Consider the following 15,070-nt stretch of genomic DNA (forward strand, 5'->3'; position numbering starts at 1 on the left):
AGTCTTGACTTGCTGGATTGTACCTGCTGCAGAGAGCCCCGCCTCCTGGCGGCCCCACGGGCAAGAGAGCAGAACACTGCTGGGCCCTGGACTGTCCCCCCAATGGGTTGTGGATCAGACTGTTGGGATCCATAGGTCTTCATGAACTTCCTGGATCCCTGGTCTCAGAACACTGAAGTTTGTTTGTTTTTATTTCTATTTATTTATTTTCTTATGTGCCCTAGGCATGAAACAGCTCTGGCCACAATCTAGGCATCAAGCTAGGATGAACAAAGGGCTGCCAGTCTGCTCTGCCCCTGACTGATATAAGAGCACCACCACCAATCAGGTGTCTCTTTGCCCACAGCCAGGGGTTTGTTTGTTTGTTTGTTTTTTATCAGCCTCTGATTACTGATTGACTATTGATCACTGAATGCTTTTCAGATGAGGCAGGACTGGGGATGGGAGGGCAGGTCACATGAGGTCATTCACTCTTCCAGAGTGGTGAGAACGAAGCCAGTTTAACCCCCCCCTCACGGTAGTGGGAGTTCAGACAGCAAAGGCACCCGTTTATGGGGGAAGGGCAGCCTCTGGGGAAGCCCACCGGCCAACAGGGAGTGGGAACCAGACCAGGGACTGAGCTTCTAGGACAAGAGGTGTAAGAACCCACATAAACGCCCAGAGGAGCCCTGCTGAAACGACAGCGCTGGCCCCGGGACTTGGAGACGGGTTTTTGGAAGGAGATTAAGGTGCCTCCTTGTGTAAAATCAAGGGGTGACCCCGGAAATGTACTTCTTGGGAACCACTCGGCACATTTGTAGATTCAACAGAGAGGGTTTGGGGACAACATTTGCAAATAGAAGCTTCCTGAGGAATAAGGTACATCAAGGCGGGTGAGCTGACGACTGTACCATTGACACAGAGCATTGCTTCAAATGCTCTGATCCACCTGACAAGGACCAGGAAACCTCGGGGCCACCTTATTTCCTGGTTCACAAGCCTTCTGACTGACAGGTGCTGTCTCACTTCTTAGCCACTGCTCTCTAGTAGTGGACATGATTTGCCGTTTCCTTCTCTGGTAAGGTGTCCACCTTATGCAGATTCCAGCTTGTGTGGGAGCTGCTATCCATCCCAAAGGCTGCTCAAGACTAACGAGACTGCCCCGATTTTATCATTGCAGGCCATGAGCCTCTGTGGCAGCGGTTTTCAACCTGTGGGTCGCGACCCCTGTGGAGGGCAAACAGCCCTTTCACAGGGATCACCTGATTCATAACAGTAGCAGAATTACAGAAATGAAGTAGCAACAAAAATAATTTTATGGTTGGGGGGGTGGTCACCACAACATGAGCTGTAAAGGGCGCAGCATGAGGAATATTGAGGACCACTGCTCTCTGGTGTGGGTGCACCACAATCACAGTGAAATAGAAAGCTGGGCCAATCCCCTGCCTCCCTGGCACTCAGACTTTTTCCAGAAACAAACGCATCTGAGTAAGTCATTTCAATGCTATGAGTTAAGTGAATAATATAAAGCATGATGGAATCCCAGAGGAGGAAGTGTGATCTGCTGAGAAGACTTCCCAGGGCTGCTGTCCCTTGAAAAAGAAGAAACGTCTGTCCAGCCAGCCAGACTCATGTCTTCTTTAACCCCTTGTGTGCTGAGTATTCGACTCCTCTAAGTGCAGCGGACAACATATTGAGCCAGGCAGGCAAGGTGCAGACCCTCATGAAGTTCACTCACTGGTGGCGTGGTCATTCGAACCAGAACAAGCACCAAATGACATTTTAGGATCCCCCCACCCCCAAACACCCACCTCTGGCCTCCTTCTCCTACACGAGACCAGACAGACCTGATCACTCAACCCAGAGCACATGGATTCTTTTGAGAAAATCAATTCCCATCTCAAATCCAGCCACTTCCACTCCTCGCCACCTCATGGACTAACCCAGAAGAATGTGGTCAGAGAACTATCCAGACATAGCTCAGGACCAACCTGAAGCCGAAATGGAAGCCGTGAGAAGAGGGGCTTCAGCCAGGCACAAGACCGACTTACCTTAGCTTATCGTATGGCCAGGATCGTTTCTGCCAGTGAAATAGAGTACTTTCCAGGACAAAGGGTGTGAGGTGACAGCAGGGATCTCTTCAGGAATCTTAGGCAGAACCTTCCAAACTCAGCCTCTCACAGCCGAGACGTGCGGCAGGAACCAAAGCATACAGCCTGGAGGTTCCTGGGTAGGTGCCCGCTGCCAGTGTCCCGCTGTGATTCCCTGGGTGGACAGACGCCCTCAGGGAACCCAAAAGTCAGCTGTGGCTCTTTCCTGGAAAAGGCTGAGTCGTCTGTCCCAGAAGGAAGTCAAGGGACCCTGGGCCCCGCCTCCCTCCTGAACTCAGGGGCCCCTCTACAGAGAGGTACCCGCCCTCCACACTCCACACCCCTTCTGTGGTTTAGACCCATTTCCTGATGTTTGTGGGTGACATGGGGAAGCTGACAAGTTTCCCTCATCCTCAGATTAACCCCCTCCAAACTAAGCCCACTGACACCTAAGGAAGGCTGACTCGGAGCGAGCCTGTAACACAGAGTAGAAGTGTTCTGTAGCGTTTTCAGACTGTAAATCTGAAAAGATGAGTGGACAGCCTCGTCTTTCTCAGTGAGTTGGAACCTGTGACCTTGCCATCAGCAGCCCAATGCTTAACCCACTGCATGACCAAGATTAGAAAGGGGAAATCTGAACCACTGGGATCCCTGGTTCTAAAGCAGATTCGCCTTCAAAGAGGCCTCCTGGTGTGGTTATGGCTATGAGTTGGGCTGCTAACCTCAAGGTCAGTAGTTCTAAACTCCTCTGAGGGGGAAAGATGTGGCTTTCTACTCCCATCACGTGCTACAGTCTTGGAAACCCACGCGGGGCAGATCTACCCTGACCTACAAGGTTGCCGTGAGCAGTGAGCGTGAGATTTTGAATTTGATCCTTCCAAAATCTCAGATTACATCTCCGGAAGTGACTGCAGTTTCAACAGAAGGAACCGGGTAGTTAAACGCTTCTGCAAGGGGGGCAAGGAGGGAGGGGAAAAATGAGGAGCTGGTGCCAAGGGCTCATGTAGAAAGCAAATGTTTGGAGAATGGTGAGGGCAACAAACGTACAGATGTGCTGGACACAATGGATGGATGGATGCATCGTGGTGAGAGTTGAACGCGCCCCCAATTAAATGATTTGAAAAGAAGAAGGAGCAGCTTCTGCAGGACGCAGAGGGTGCCATACTGAGAATGTGCTTCCTGTTAGCCAAGAGGCCTGTCTTCAACCCTTCATGCTGCTTGTCACAGTGCCACCCGTCCTGCTGTTCTTAGCTGCAGTCAAGGCGGCTCGGGCCCTGGTGACCTTCGGGATGACAGAACTGAAGGTTGCCCGGGCCAGCATCCAACTCGTGGTCTGTGATCGGAACGAGCCCGTTGCTGGGGCCCTGGTGTCAGTCCCTGAACGCTTCCTTTGTTTTCACTCGTCCTTTAACAACATCCTAGGTCAGTGGTTCTCAGCCTTCCTCATGCCGCGACCCTTTCATGCAGTTCCTCATGTTATAGTGACCCACCCCCAACCATAGAATTATTTTCGTTGCTACTTCATCACTGTCATTTGGCTACTGTTATGAATTGGGCGACCCCTGTGAAAGGGTCGTTTGACCCCCCCAAAGGGGTCCCGACCCACAGGTTGAGAACCGCTGTCCTAGGTGCTACAGGTACATGTTTTAATCAGGACAAGTTGATATTGCATACATGGTTGAGGAAGTGGTGTGGGGTCCACATCTGACTTCCTTTGGCGACAAAAGGGAGCAGGATAATCCACGTCCACATCAACCCAAGGCGACGGCCACAAGGCAGAGTGCAGACATTCTTCCCCCTCCACCCTTCTTTACTGTCTTCTCACGCTACAGGGCACTCCACTTCCCTCCTGGGTTCCATCATTAGTGGATGGCCACACGCGAACAGATCTCAGAGATAATACACATCACCAGGGGGGCTGACTAGGTAAGTCATCAGCCGAACACAAGCCACAAGCTAAACACTAGGGCCCACAGTCGCACATCTTCTCAGCCAACAGCGGATGCCTCTCTGGTCTCAGTACACAGTCCCGCAGCCTCGGCCTGGTTCCGTGGGCCAGCAAATCCACCCTGCTGGTCTGCCTCATGCTCTCGGGGTCTCTGGTCTTGGTGCTGCTGGTCTGGTGCCTGGCCAGGATCAGACAAGGGTCTTCCCCATGCACCACTGCTGGCTGCTCTTTCTTGATGGCCCTGGGATTCTCTCTGCTTTTGCTTCTGCTTCTGAGACAGAATAGCAGAACTGTTGTCCGTTGTCAATTAGACAGGTCCATCTTTCACTTTATAGCTCATGTGACTGTCACTCTCGCTCTCTTCCCTCACCACCTCCCCCCCACCCCATTTTATTTTTATTTTTGGCATTCACTAACCAGAACCTTACAGTCCTGCAGGTTTCGCCTCCAGCTGGTAAAGGTGGTCTGGTGTGGGCAGCAGGGAGCTCAGGGATGCTGAAAGGCCTGGACCCCTCTTCTCCTGATTGCCCTTCATTGTGTTTGTTCCATACTGTGGCTTCCTCTTCTTGTCAGCCCCTTTATTGGCTTAGTACAATGGCTATAGGCCAGGAGCCAAATGCCACCTCCTTCAGGAAGTAGTCCTTGACTCTTCTCACTGGAATCAAGTATATCTCCTTTTGAAGGCCAATGACATTTTTTTTAAAAGTCCTTTCTTAGGGAACTTGCTGTCTCCTTCTTTGTATTCCTGTTCATTAGCGACCACTCCCCACCCTGCTCCCCTTGCCATCTGGAAGGCGAAAAGTAAGAACATTCCCGGAGAGAAAAGTGTATGATGATCGTGGACAGACAGATCCAGAAGATGGGACTACAGGTGTCTTTAGCCTACCCATTGAGATGCTTCCTGCTCGCACAAAGTTCCCACTGCCTCCACACTCGGTGGTGCCTTCTCCCTGTGACCTCCCTCTCTGCCCTCTCCTCACTGCCACAGCCCACGGAGTGAAACCTCTCACGAAGCAAAAGTGAAGGTTCCATTCAGAAAGGGTGGGGAAGGATGATTCCACATGGTAAACAGTCATGCTGGGTAGGGCTGGGCACCTAAAATGCTGCCTCAATGGTCACAAAATAACAAATAAATGTGTAACTTATACAGTGTGCAGAAGAAAGGTTAGAAAATATTTGTATAAACCTGAGATGGGAAATAAATTCTTCAGTAAGCTAGGACACACACACACACACACACACACACACACAATCAAAGAGAATCTGGCAAATACAAAACACGAATGCTACCATAGCTGGCCAGACACTGATGGAATGTATTTTTAACACGTAAGCAGACAAAAGGTGAACTTATCTAGGTTACAGTATACAAAAAGTTTCTACAATTTAATTTTTTTAAGCAAATAGCCAAGGGAAAATGGGCAAAAGATATGAACAGACAATTCAGAGTGGGCGATGAAAGGGCCAGCTAACAGGGAAGAGGCTCGGTCTCTCTGGAAAGAAAGGGGCTGGGACTCAAGCAGCAAGGAGATGCCCTTCCTCAGCCATTCCTCAGGATGCCCTTCCTCAGCCATTCCTCAGGATGCCCTTCCTCAGCCATTCCTCAGGATGCCCTTCCTCAGCCATTCCTCAGGATGCCCTTCCTCAGCCATTCCTCAGGATGCCCTTCCTCAGGAGGGGCGGGCAGGTAGCAACACAAGGCGAAGGAGAACAGATTTGACGTAGTTCGGAGAGGAGTGTGGTTGCTGTCCTCTTTGGGGCACAAACCTAACAATCCATTAAAATATTTTGCAACCTGGTCCCAACAACCCCAGTGGGAAAAATGTGTCCTACAGAAGTAAGACCAGTACCTACGTGCATCGGATACACCATCCAGAAGAACAAACACATCCGTGTTAGAGGAAGTACGGTCGGAGTGCTCCTTCGTGGGGCGGATGGCGAGACTGCGGCTCGCGTGCTTTGGACACCGTCATTGGGAAGGGCCAGTTCCTGGAAAAGGACATCGTGCTCCGTAAAGCGGGGCTCATTGAAAAAGAGGAGGGCCTGCCATGAGACGAGTTGATAAAGAGGCTGCCACCACTGTGGGGACCGGGCAGCGTCTCATTCTGTTACACATGGGGTTCCTATGAGCCAGTACCGATCCAACAACACCTAACAACAAGAGCACTCACCAGTTGTCTGAGGAGTCGCATGCCACTGCGATGCTGGAGAGGTTTCAGGAGACCTTCCAAACGAAAAGAGTCTAGGAAGAAGAGTCTGGCGATCTACTTCCAAAACGCCGGTCAATGAAAGCTCGTTGGAGCCTCATGATCCAATCCCCTTGTGCATGGGGTCATGAGTCAGGGCTGACTCAATGGGAGCGAACAACAATCGACAGGCACTCATGGAAGGATCCTTAATTCTGCATCGTGTGAAGCAAAACATTAAGAGGAACATCGGCTGGTTCTCCAAGAGTAAGGGCATGGTTGAATAAATTGTGAAATACACATATTACAGAATATTAAATATCCATTAAGAAGGCATTTCATCTACAAGGAAGCATCATCAAGCTGTGACCCAACTGACAGGCTAGACTCCACCCCTAGATTCTATTTATTAAGCTGACATGTGATTTCGGTGGGTCTGGCAGGGGAAGCTGAGGGAAATGGGCAACGAATAACAATGAGTCCAAGCGTGAAGAAAATATTTTAAAACTGATTGTACAACTCTTCTGGTCATGATTAAACTATTGAATTATATGGTATGCGGATTATATGCCAATAAAGCTGTTGGGAGAGGAAAGGGTTATTTATTTATATATTTATTTATTTATCTCCTTATCTATTTATTTATTTATTACAGAAAGCAAGACATGCATCCCATAGTCAAAAGTACTATGGAGAGAACATGAGTGGAGTGAGAGTAATTGATTAGACAGCTTCTTGAGATTAAACAGTGAGGGAGGGGCTCTCTGAGAAGGTGATCTTTTAAGCCAAGACCAGCCGTCAGCCATGATCAGCAGGAAGAGCTTATCAGGTGAAGGGAGCAGGTAGTTCAAAGGTGATGAGGCACAAATATACCTGGCAGCTTGAAGGAATGTAAAAGAAGGCCGATGTGACTTCGTCAGAGTGGCTGAGGAGAAGAGTTATTTAGGAAGAGGTGGGAGAGAAGCCAGAACCAGTAAGAATTTATATTGTAAAGGACTTGCTTCTGTTTTGATTTAATTTGATCTCCTGACCCCCAATATGGTAGCCAGCCTTCATCATGGCTCCAACAATCCCTACCTGCTGGTGTGCACCCCAGGGCCCCACACGGAATTGGTGTTGGCTTGTGTAGACAGAGTGGGAGCCCTGGTGGGTGATAGATTAGATGTGGGGAGGGCCAGTAGGAGGTTGGGAGGAGTGAGGAAAATCCATGAACCTGATGGGGCCTGTCTTGAACCACGTGGACATATCTCCCCCACTTGGACTTCCAACTCTTCAGGCTCTTCCATGATCTCCCCATCTCCTCAGGTTCCCAGCCTGTGGCTCTTTGTATAGTGGGTGTTCACCAGTGCATAATTGAATTGACCAGAGATAAAGGCTTTTGAGCATTGACTGCACCTTTGTTGGTGGGTAGTGGAGCAGGGAAATCATGAGTACTCTGTTTGGATCATTCTTCTTGAAACTCCCCTGACTCAGGCTGAACCTCTCAAGAGAACTGTGCTCTCTAATTAGGACACATCAACAGGAAAGGCCAAACGATAGAAAGAGACTTCATATCTGAGAATAACTATTTAAAAAATCATTTTATTGGGACTCTTACAGCTCTTATAAGAATCCATGTATCCATTATGTCAAGCACATTTGTGCATAAGTTGCCATCATCCTTTTCAAAACATTTTCTTTCTACTTGAGCCTTTAGTATCAGCTCCTCATTTCCCCCCTCCCTCTATTAATACATTTGTTGGCTTATGCATTATGGTTAGCTTTCTTGGTAATTTTTTAAATTAAAAAATCATTTTATTGGGAGCTCTTACAACTCATAACAATCCATGCATCAATTGTATCAAGCATATTTGTACATCTGTTGCCATCATTCTTTTTTAGATATTTACTTTCTATTGAGCCCTTGGGATCAGCCCCTCTTTTTTTCCCTCCCTCCCCCACACCCACCTTCATGACCCTTGATAAATGATAAATTATTACTATTTTCATACCATACACCGACCGCTGTCTCCTTTCCCCATGGTTCTGTTGTTCGTCCCCCTGGAAGGCATGGTGGTGGTTATGTGTCCATCATTGCATGTAGTTCTCCCTTCCTCCCCTCCTCCTCTTCCCGCCTTCCCCCTACCCTTCACTATCCCATTCCTGCTCCTGGATTCCCTCAGAAGAGCTCTTAATGAGATGGACTGACGCACCATGATGGACAGCGCTCCTCAAGAATGGGCTCATGCTTCCATCTGGGAGCTGGCCCGGGACTGGACAGGGAGTCATCCTGTTCTCTGTAAGGTCGCCAGGAGCCAGAACAGACATCACGATGCCTAAGCAACTCATGATACCTGCTTTCCGTCTGGGTGGCTATGGTGAAAAGTCTGAAACATATGTTTCATGAACAAGCAAAATCAACAAATCTTTTGCTTTTACATCGTCTCCACTACTGTTTCCTTGTTTAAAGCTAGCAGTTATCCGTTTCAAGCTAACGGATCATTTTCAGAGCAACAGCTTATTAGCCTTGATAAACATATCATGCCCCGATGACTTTATTGCTATGAAAAGTGTGAATAAAGGTACAGACTACAGAGCATATCATGGACTGCCAGAAGAACAAACAAATCTTTCTTAGAAGACGTAGAGCAGAGTGTGTCTTCGAAGCCAGAGCAGGAAGACGTCGGCTCGCCTACGTTGGACTTGTGATCAGGAAATATCAGTCTCTGGAGAAGGACATCGTGCTTGGTGAAGGAGAGAGACAGGGAAAACGAGGAAGACTCTGGATGAGATGATTAACACGTGACTGCAACAACCGGTTGAGCCGGGCGATGACGAGGCTGGCTCAGGAGCAAGCAGTGTTTCCTTCTGCTGGACATAGATCCACTGAAAGTAAGAACTGGCTTCACGACACGGACCACCCACAGCAAGGACCCCTTAAACAGAGAAGTCTAAGCCCCACTCACCCACCTCCCCCCCACACCCCCACCCAAATCTTTGAAGTCAATTGAAACAAAGCCTAACCACAGCTGTAGCTTGTGCAAGTACAAATGTAAACCCGTTCCGTTCACTTTACCCTGACGATCGTGAAAGAGCTTTCCAAAATACTCTGTCAATTATTGGCTTTCTCAAGTGCAGTGCGGTTGGTTCTCCTCCAAATAAACCCCAAGACTTCTAGTACATGTGTTTAATATTCATTTCTAATGTTTTTATTCATTAAAATATTTGCGGTTTCATTTCATAGTTTTATTCAGATCAACCCCAAGAAAGAAAAGAGTATCTATTTCTACTTCTGCACCCATCTCTAGGATGCACACCAAAGCGAGCTGCCACTTTCATAACAAACAGCTTTCCCCGAAGTCTCCCTGGCTCGGAAGGGTCGACCTTCACAGCCGTCCGCACATGACATTCTCCTGGTGGCTGTGAGAACCAGGAAGACAGGGGAGTGTCCCAGGGCCTCCCAGCCTCAGGCCACCTCCTCACAGGCCTCACCCAATGTGCACGTGGGCACAGGAGGGAGCGCAGATCCCGCAGGGGCTGTGGATACGCCCTTGGTGCACTTTCAGCAGATCCACATCGCCTCTACCTCCTGCACCGATTCGGGCCGTGCTCCCTGGCCGCTCCTGACTCTTCATCCCACTTGGCCCCTCCTGGCTCTCAAGGTCCATCTGGGAGCAGATCTCCAGCTTGATGACAGAACTGTCCTGGGAGCCCAATCCAGGCACCCACTCTCCATCCCCACGCCTGGTGACTCAGGTTAGAGACACAGCAGTTCTCCGCTAGGTGTCTAGGGGTGGGGGACGGAGGGATCACTTATTGGAGTTGGTTGTCATAGATTCTGAGGCACCTCTGGGTGGGTTTAAGCTGCCAGCCTTTCGATAGTAGTGGAGTATTTCACTGTTTGTGCCACCCAGCCATCCAAGGAATGTCACTCAGCTATTACTCCTGCGACCAAAGTGAAGTCTACTCTGTGAGAGACTCTGGAGGCCCAAGGGGGCATGGGCATCCGCTCGCATGGACCCTATAGTCCAGGGAGGGTGGAGGGGAGGGCTTGATGAAGCCAGACTCTGTGCAGGCCAGTGTGGCAGGTGCTAGAATGCATGGGTACCTAGTCCCCTGGGAGCACAGATGGGGAGCACCCACTGCAGGACCTGCCAAGAGGGGAGAGAACATGGGATCAGGGTCCGGACTGCTGGTGTGAGTCAGTGAAATTACCGAAGGCCTCTTCGGGTTGAATCTCATATAGAAGGGTGAGGTGTTCATGGAATTATATGATATATGTATTATATCTCAATTGATAGTTAAACATAGTGAATTTGTAAAGTGTATGTCTCATGCAATAGTGGAAGCAAACTTAGACGGGGAATTATTTCATCACAGGATGCCAAGCACTGCTCTGGGGACTACCAGGACACTTGCTAGGATGACCCTGGGTTCCTCTTTTAACTCCGTAGGGTGGAATCGGTTCCTCCTTTCAGGTTTGGGGGAAGGGGTTATATCTCCTCCTGGCACTAGCTTTGCCCCAAAATGACACTTAGTAGACTGGTAGAGCCAAGCCAGTCCAGCAAGAGGATGGTGGGTAGAGGTTGGGAAGGGCTCAGGAGATAAATGGTTTGTCTGACCCAATTTTGCTCTTGGCCAGATGCCCTGCAGGCTGAGAGCTCTAGTTTTGCTCAGCCAGTTGGCAGCCAGCTGAGGGGAGTTTCTGCATTCGCCTCCCAGGGTCTCCTCTTCTCTCCCTCCCTTGTTTTCTCCTCCTTCCTCTCTCTCTCCTCTCCTTTCTCTGCTCCTTCTCTCCCTCCTCCCTCTCTCCCTCTCTGTCCTTCCCTCCAGATTGAAAGCAATCATGGGGTATAACCCATCTGACTGTGGAGCCTCAGGATGCCAGGTGAGAGGGTGTGAGGGTCAGTGATGCGGAGCTGGGGCCCACACGGCGCTTGGCCTAGTATGGTCTGGGACCATGTAAAATGATCCCTGGGCCCCACCCCAGACCTGCTAGGGCAGAACCTTCAGGGATGAGGCTCAGGAAGCTGTTTCAACAAGCTTTGGGTGTGATTTGGGGGCCCAATAAAGTTTGGGTGCACTCACAACATTAAAACATGGTCCTTCCGAGATGGAAAATGAGATTACGATCGTAGTGAGTCACACCTTAGCTCCCTATCTCTGGCCTAGATCATCTCTCAGAACTAGCCCCCAGCCGCAAGTAGCTGGGGTGGATGAGCTGGTAGAACAAGGGGAGACAAGCAGGAATGGGGATGTTCACAATGCCTGGGAGACCTCCTGGGACAGGGGGCGGAGTATGTGAGTGAGTTCTACACACACACACACACACACACACACACACACACTGACCTGCTGTTGATCACTGCTGTCAAATTGGCCCATGACTCGTGAAAATCTCATGCCCAATGGAATGGCATGTTGCCTGGTCTTGTGCCAACCCCATGGTGCACTGTGGACCGAACAGCTGTAGCCCAAACGGTTGCCACTGCATTCGATCAGCAGGCCTTTCTTCCTAGTCTGGAAGCGCTGCTGAAATCTGTCCAGCGGCATAGACTCACACACCTTCTGCTGACCAGTAGATGGTGGCTGTGCGTAAGGCTTGGAATCCAGCTCGCTCACAGGGGAGAGTTCCATCGCTGCACTACCTCGCCCTCACATATCCAGCTAATGCTTCCACGACATTTGAAAAATCATTTGGTACCTTCTGTATTTATACCAAACCCGGACCAAACCCACTCCCCTTGAGTTGATCTGACCCATAAAGCAAAATGTTGTAGGACAGATTGCTTCGTAGGGTTTCTGAGACGATAAATCTTTACCAGAGCAGACAGCCTCATCTTTCTCCTGGGGAATGGCCAGTGGATTTGAACTGCAGACCATGTCCTTAGCAGACCACCTCAAAGACTACTAGGACTTCTTGTGTTTGGCACAGATCTGCGTTAGAGCAAGTTACAAACCGCAGTGGCTTACTCATGTATAATTGATGAGTAAGCGACTTATAAATAAATAATTCCTTTTCTCCAAAAGGCTCTTCTCTGTCTCCTGAAAGAACTTTCCCAGCACTACAACTGCTGGTTCCGACAAGAAATATTTAAGCATGATTCAGGACTTATATATTTTGCATAAGGAGTACTTTTTTCCCCGAGGCAACTGCTCATAAACACTAAGAACCAATAAGAATTCTGTGAAGCCAAGGGAAAGACCGGGGGTGGGGGTTGGGGAGGAGGCACTGCTTGGAGACCCGTATCAGGGACGATGCTGGAGTCAGCTAGCCCTCTTAGGATAGACAACCGGTCTCCTATGGAGGCAGGTAGAAGGAGACATGGTGAATGGGCCCTCTCATCCTTCTAGAAATTTTCTAAAAGGCTTCACAGAGAATGACAAGTTTATCCTCCATCCTCCCCTAGCCCTTGTTTATCCTCCATCCTCCCCAGCCCTGATATAAGCACCCAGAAAACAAAGATATCAAGGTAACAAGGAAGAGTGGAACTGGCCGTGCAGAGGCATCCATTTATGATCAAAGCACCATGGGACCAAATGGCACTACTGTTGAGTCCAAAATTGGATCATTGCTATCGCAAAACACGCTGTGCCGGATTGCTGTGTCCATGTATGAGAGGTCTGCAGCAACTGAGGAGGGAGGGACTGATACACTGAAAATGGAGAAAGTATCCTTTTAAAGTTTTACCCCCCTGGAACTTTCTGAACATGGCATGGCTCCTGAAGAAGCAGGAACATGCTTTCAGGACAATACCTGTGTCCAATCGTATTTCCAAAGACGAGCATAACTAATACCTCCCATCTCACCTACTTCCTCTACTATGTGATCTGAACACGCCTCCCCTTGATGGGGAGGGTCCGTGTTCACTCATCTATGAGGGCTTCAGCCAATAGAGAATGCTTCCTCTGTGTTCTGGACCACTTGCTCTGAACTGTCATTCATAGTCCAATCACACTGAGGCTGACATGTCAGTGAAGCCGGCCGCAGCCTTTCCAGACAACAGCCTAGCTGTTTCCAGCTGACAGCCATATGAATGTTTCATCTAGTATATTTAGAGGAGTTGAGGTTTCCAACCCATCCTGTGTGATCCGAGGACTGTGAATAATAAAATTCAAGAGCAGAGGAGGGAATTGTATGGGAGTTTAAATTCTGAGCAGCCAGTTTGCAGAAAATCCCAAAATCCATTTGCAGAGACCCCACAGAGATTAAGACTCCATTGAATGCCCTCGGACCATTGATCAGGGAGGGGAATCACTAGCCTTCAGACAGAGTGCATCAGAAGTGGATTAATGTCAATATGATTAGGTTAAATTAAGCATGTCATTGGTTTTCCTTTTGGACCCACTTTTAATTTGTTGTCATTTCTATTCCGCTTTCTTTTGGATTGACATTTTTCTGTTTTATTTCATTACTGGGTTTTTGGTTTGAGTCTTATTTTAGGTTTTCCTTATATGAAATACAGCACACCAGCCTGAGTGAACCAAGGACTGCAAAGAATATAATCCAGATTCAAAGGAAGGAACTGTACAAGAGCTTACATTGTGAATACCCGTTCATAGAAGGCTATGAATGACAGGGGAAGTTCAAAATCCGTTCCTAGGGTCCCCACATGGACTAAATCCTGTTGAACCCCCTCTGACGATAGTCCAGGGATGCGAACAGCCCTGCCACCAGCCAGATCACTGTAAAGTAAATTGTGGCAGATGGCGTTAGGTTAAACTGTACCACCTAATCATTTGATCACCCACTTGGAAGTTGTGTCCGTTTTTAATATTTTCTCCTTTCTTTTTGCTGGAATTTTTTCTCTGTTTTCTTTTGGCATTGTTGGGGGTTCTGAGCTTGCTTGCTTGCTGTTTGTGGTTTGCGTGATTTTCTGTACATGAAATCCACGATAGGTAAATCTATAGAGACAGTAGGTAGATTAATAATGGCCTAGGAGCAGAGCAGGGGAGTGAGGGAATGGGGAGCTAACAGCAATGAGTGGGAGAGGAAACTGTGACACTGACTGCGGTGATGATTGTGCAACTCTTCTGAATGCAGTTGGGGGATTCCATTGTATGAGACGTGGGTTAGGCGCCAGTAACACTATTTGAGCAAAGAAGGAAATCCAGTATGGTAAATCTGTAGAGACGGTAACTAGTTTAATTCATCCTTACGGTCAGAGCAGGGGAGATTGGGGCTAATGGGGAGCTAATAACAATAAATACCAAATTGAGGGAACAGTTCTACAATGGGTTGTGGTGATGAGTCCACAACTCTTTTCGGAAGATGTATTCAAACCATTGAATTGTATGGTATGTGAATTATGTGTCAAGGAAACTGGTTTTTTTATAGCGTAGATACCGCTAAAGAACAGAAGGCTTTGTGTAGCAGCCCTGAAGCCTGGCGATCTGAATCTGTGGCCTCAGCCAGGCCGTGCACTCTCTGTCCACAGCAGGGGAGGTCCTTTTGTGGGTCCCCCAGCTTCTGGTAGCCCCTCTGTCCCTTGATGTGTAGGTGAGTCTTGGAAAGGCTGTGCTTCTTCTTCAGTGTGTTTCTGAGTGTGTTGTCCTCTTTTATAAAAGCAACACTCACATGAGATTAGGATCCACTCCTCTTTGGTATGTTGTTGTTGTTAAATGCTGTCGAGTCTGTTCTAATTCATGGAGCCCTTATGCACAGCAGAATGGACCTCTGCCCATCCCTACACAATCCTTGCAACCTTTGCTATGTTGAAGCCTACGGTGGCAGTCACTGTGTCAATCCGTCGAATCGCGTGCCTTCCTCTTTTTTGTGGACTTTGGTATGACCTCTGTTTAACTCGTCCCTGGGTGTGCAAACGGTTCAGGGCTCAGCTACTAACCACACATTTAGAAAATTGAATTCGTCCTCAGAGGCTCAAGGG

The 15,070-nt window shown here is 48.7% G+C and overlaps 1 non-coding gene across 1 annotated transcript; it reads right to left on the minus strand.

The window, feature by feature from the left end:
• Positions 1-211: 211 nt before the first annotated feature.
• On the minus strand, positions 212-355 carry LOC142425262 (small nucleolar RNA SNORA48). The gene has a single exon (XR_012779611.1). It is a non-coding gene; the product is annotated as a small nucleolar RNA SNORA48 (small nucleolar RNA).
• Positions 356-15,070: the final 14,715 nt, after the last annotated feature.

This window comes from Tenrec ecaudatus, chromosome 13, assembly GCF_050624435.1.
Source record: "Tenrec ecaudatus isolate mTenEca1 chromosome 13, mTenEca1.hap1, whole genome shotgun sequence".
Taxonomy (NCBI): Eukaryota; Metazoa; Chordata; class Mammalia; order Afrosoricida; family Tenrecidae; genus Tenrec; species Tenrec ecaudatus.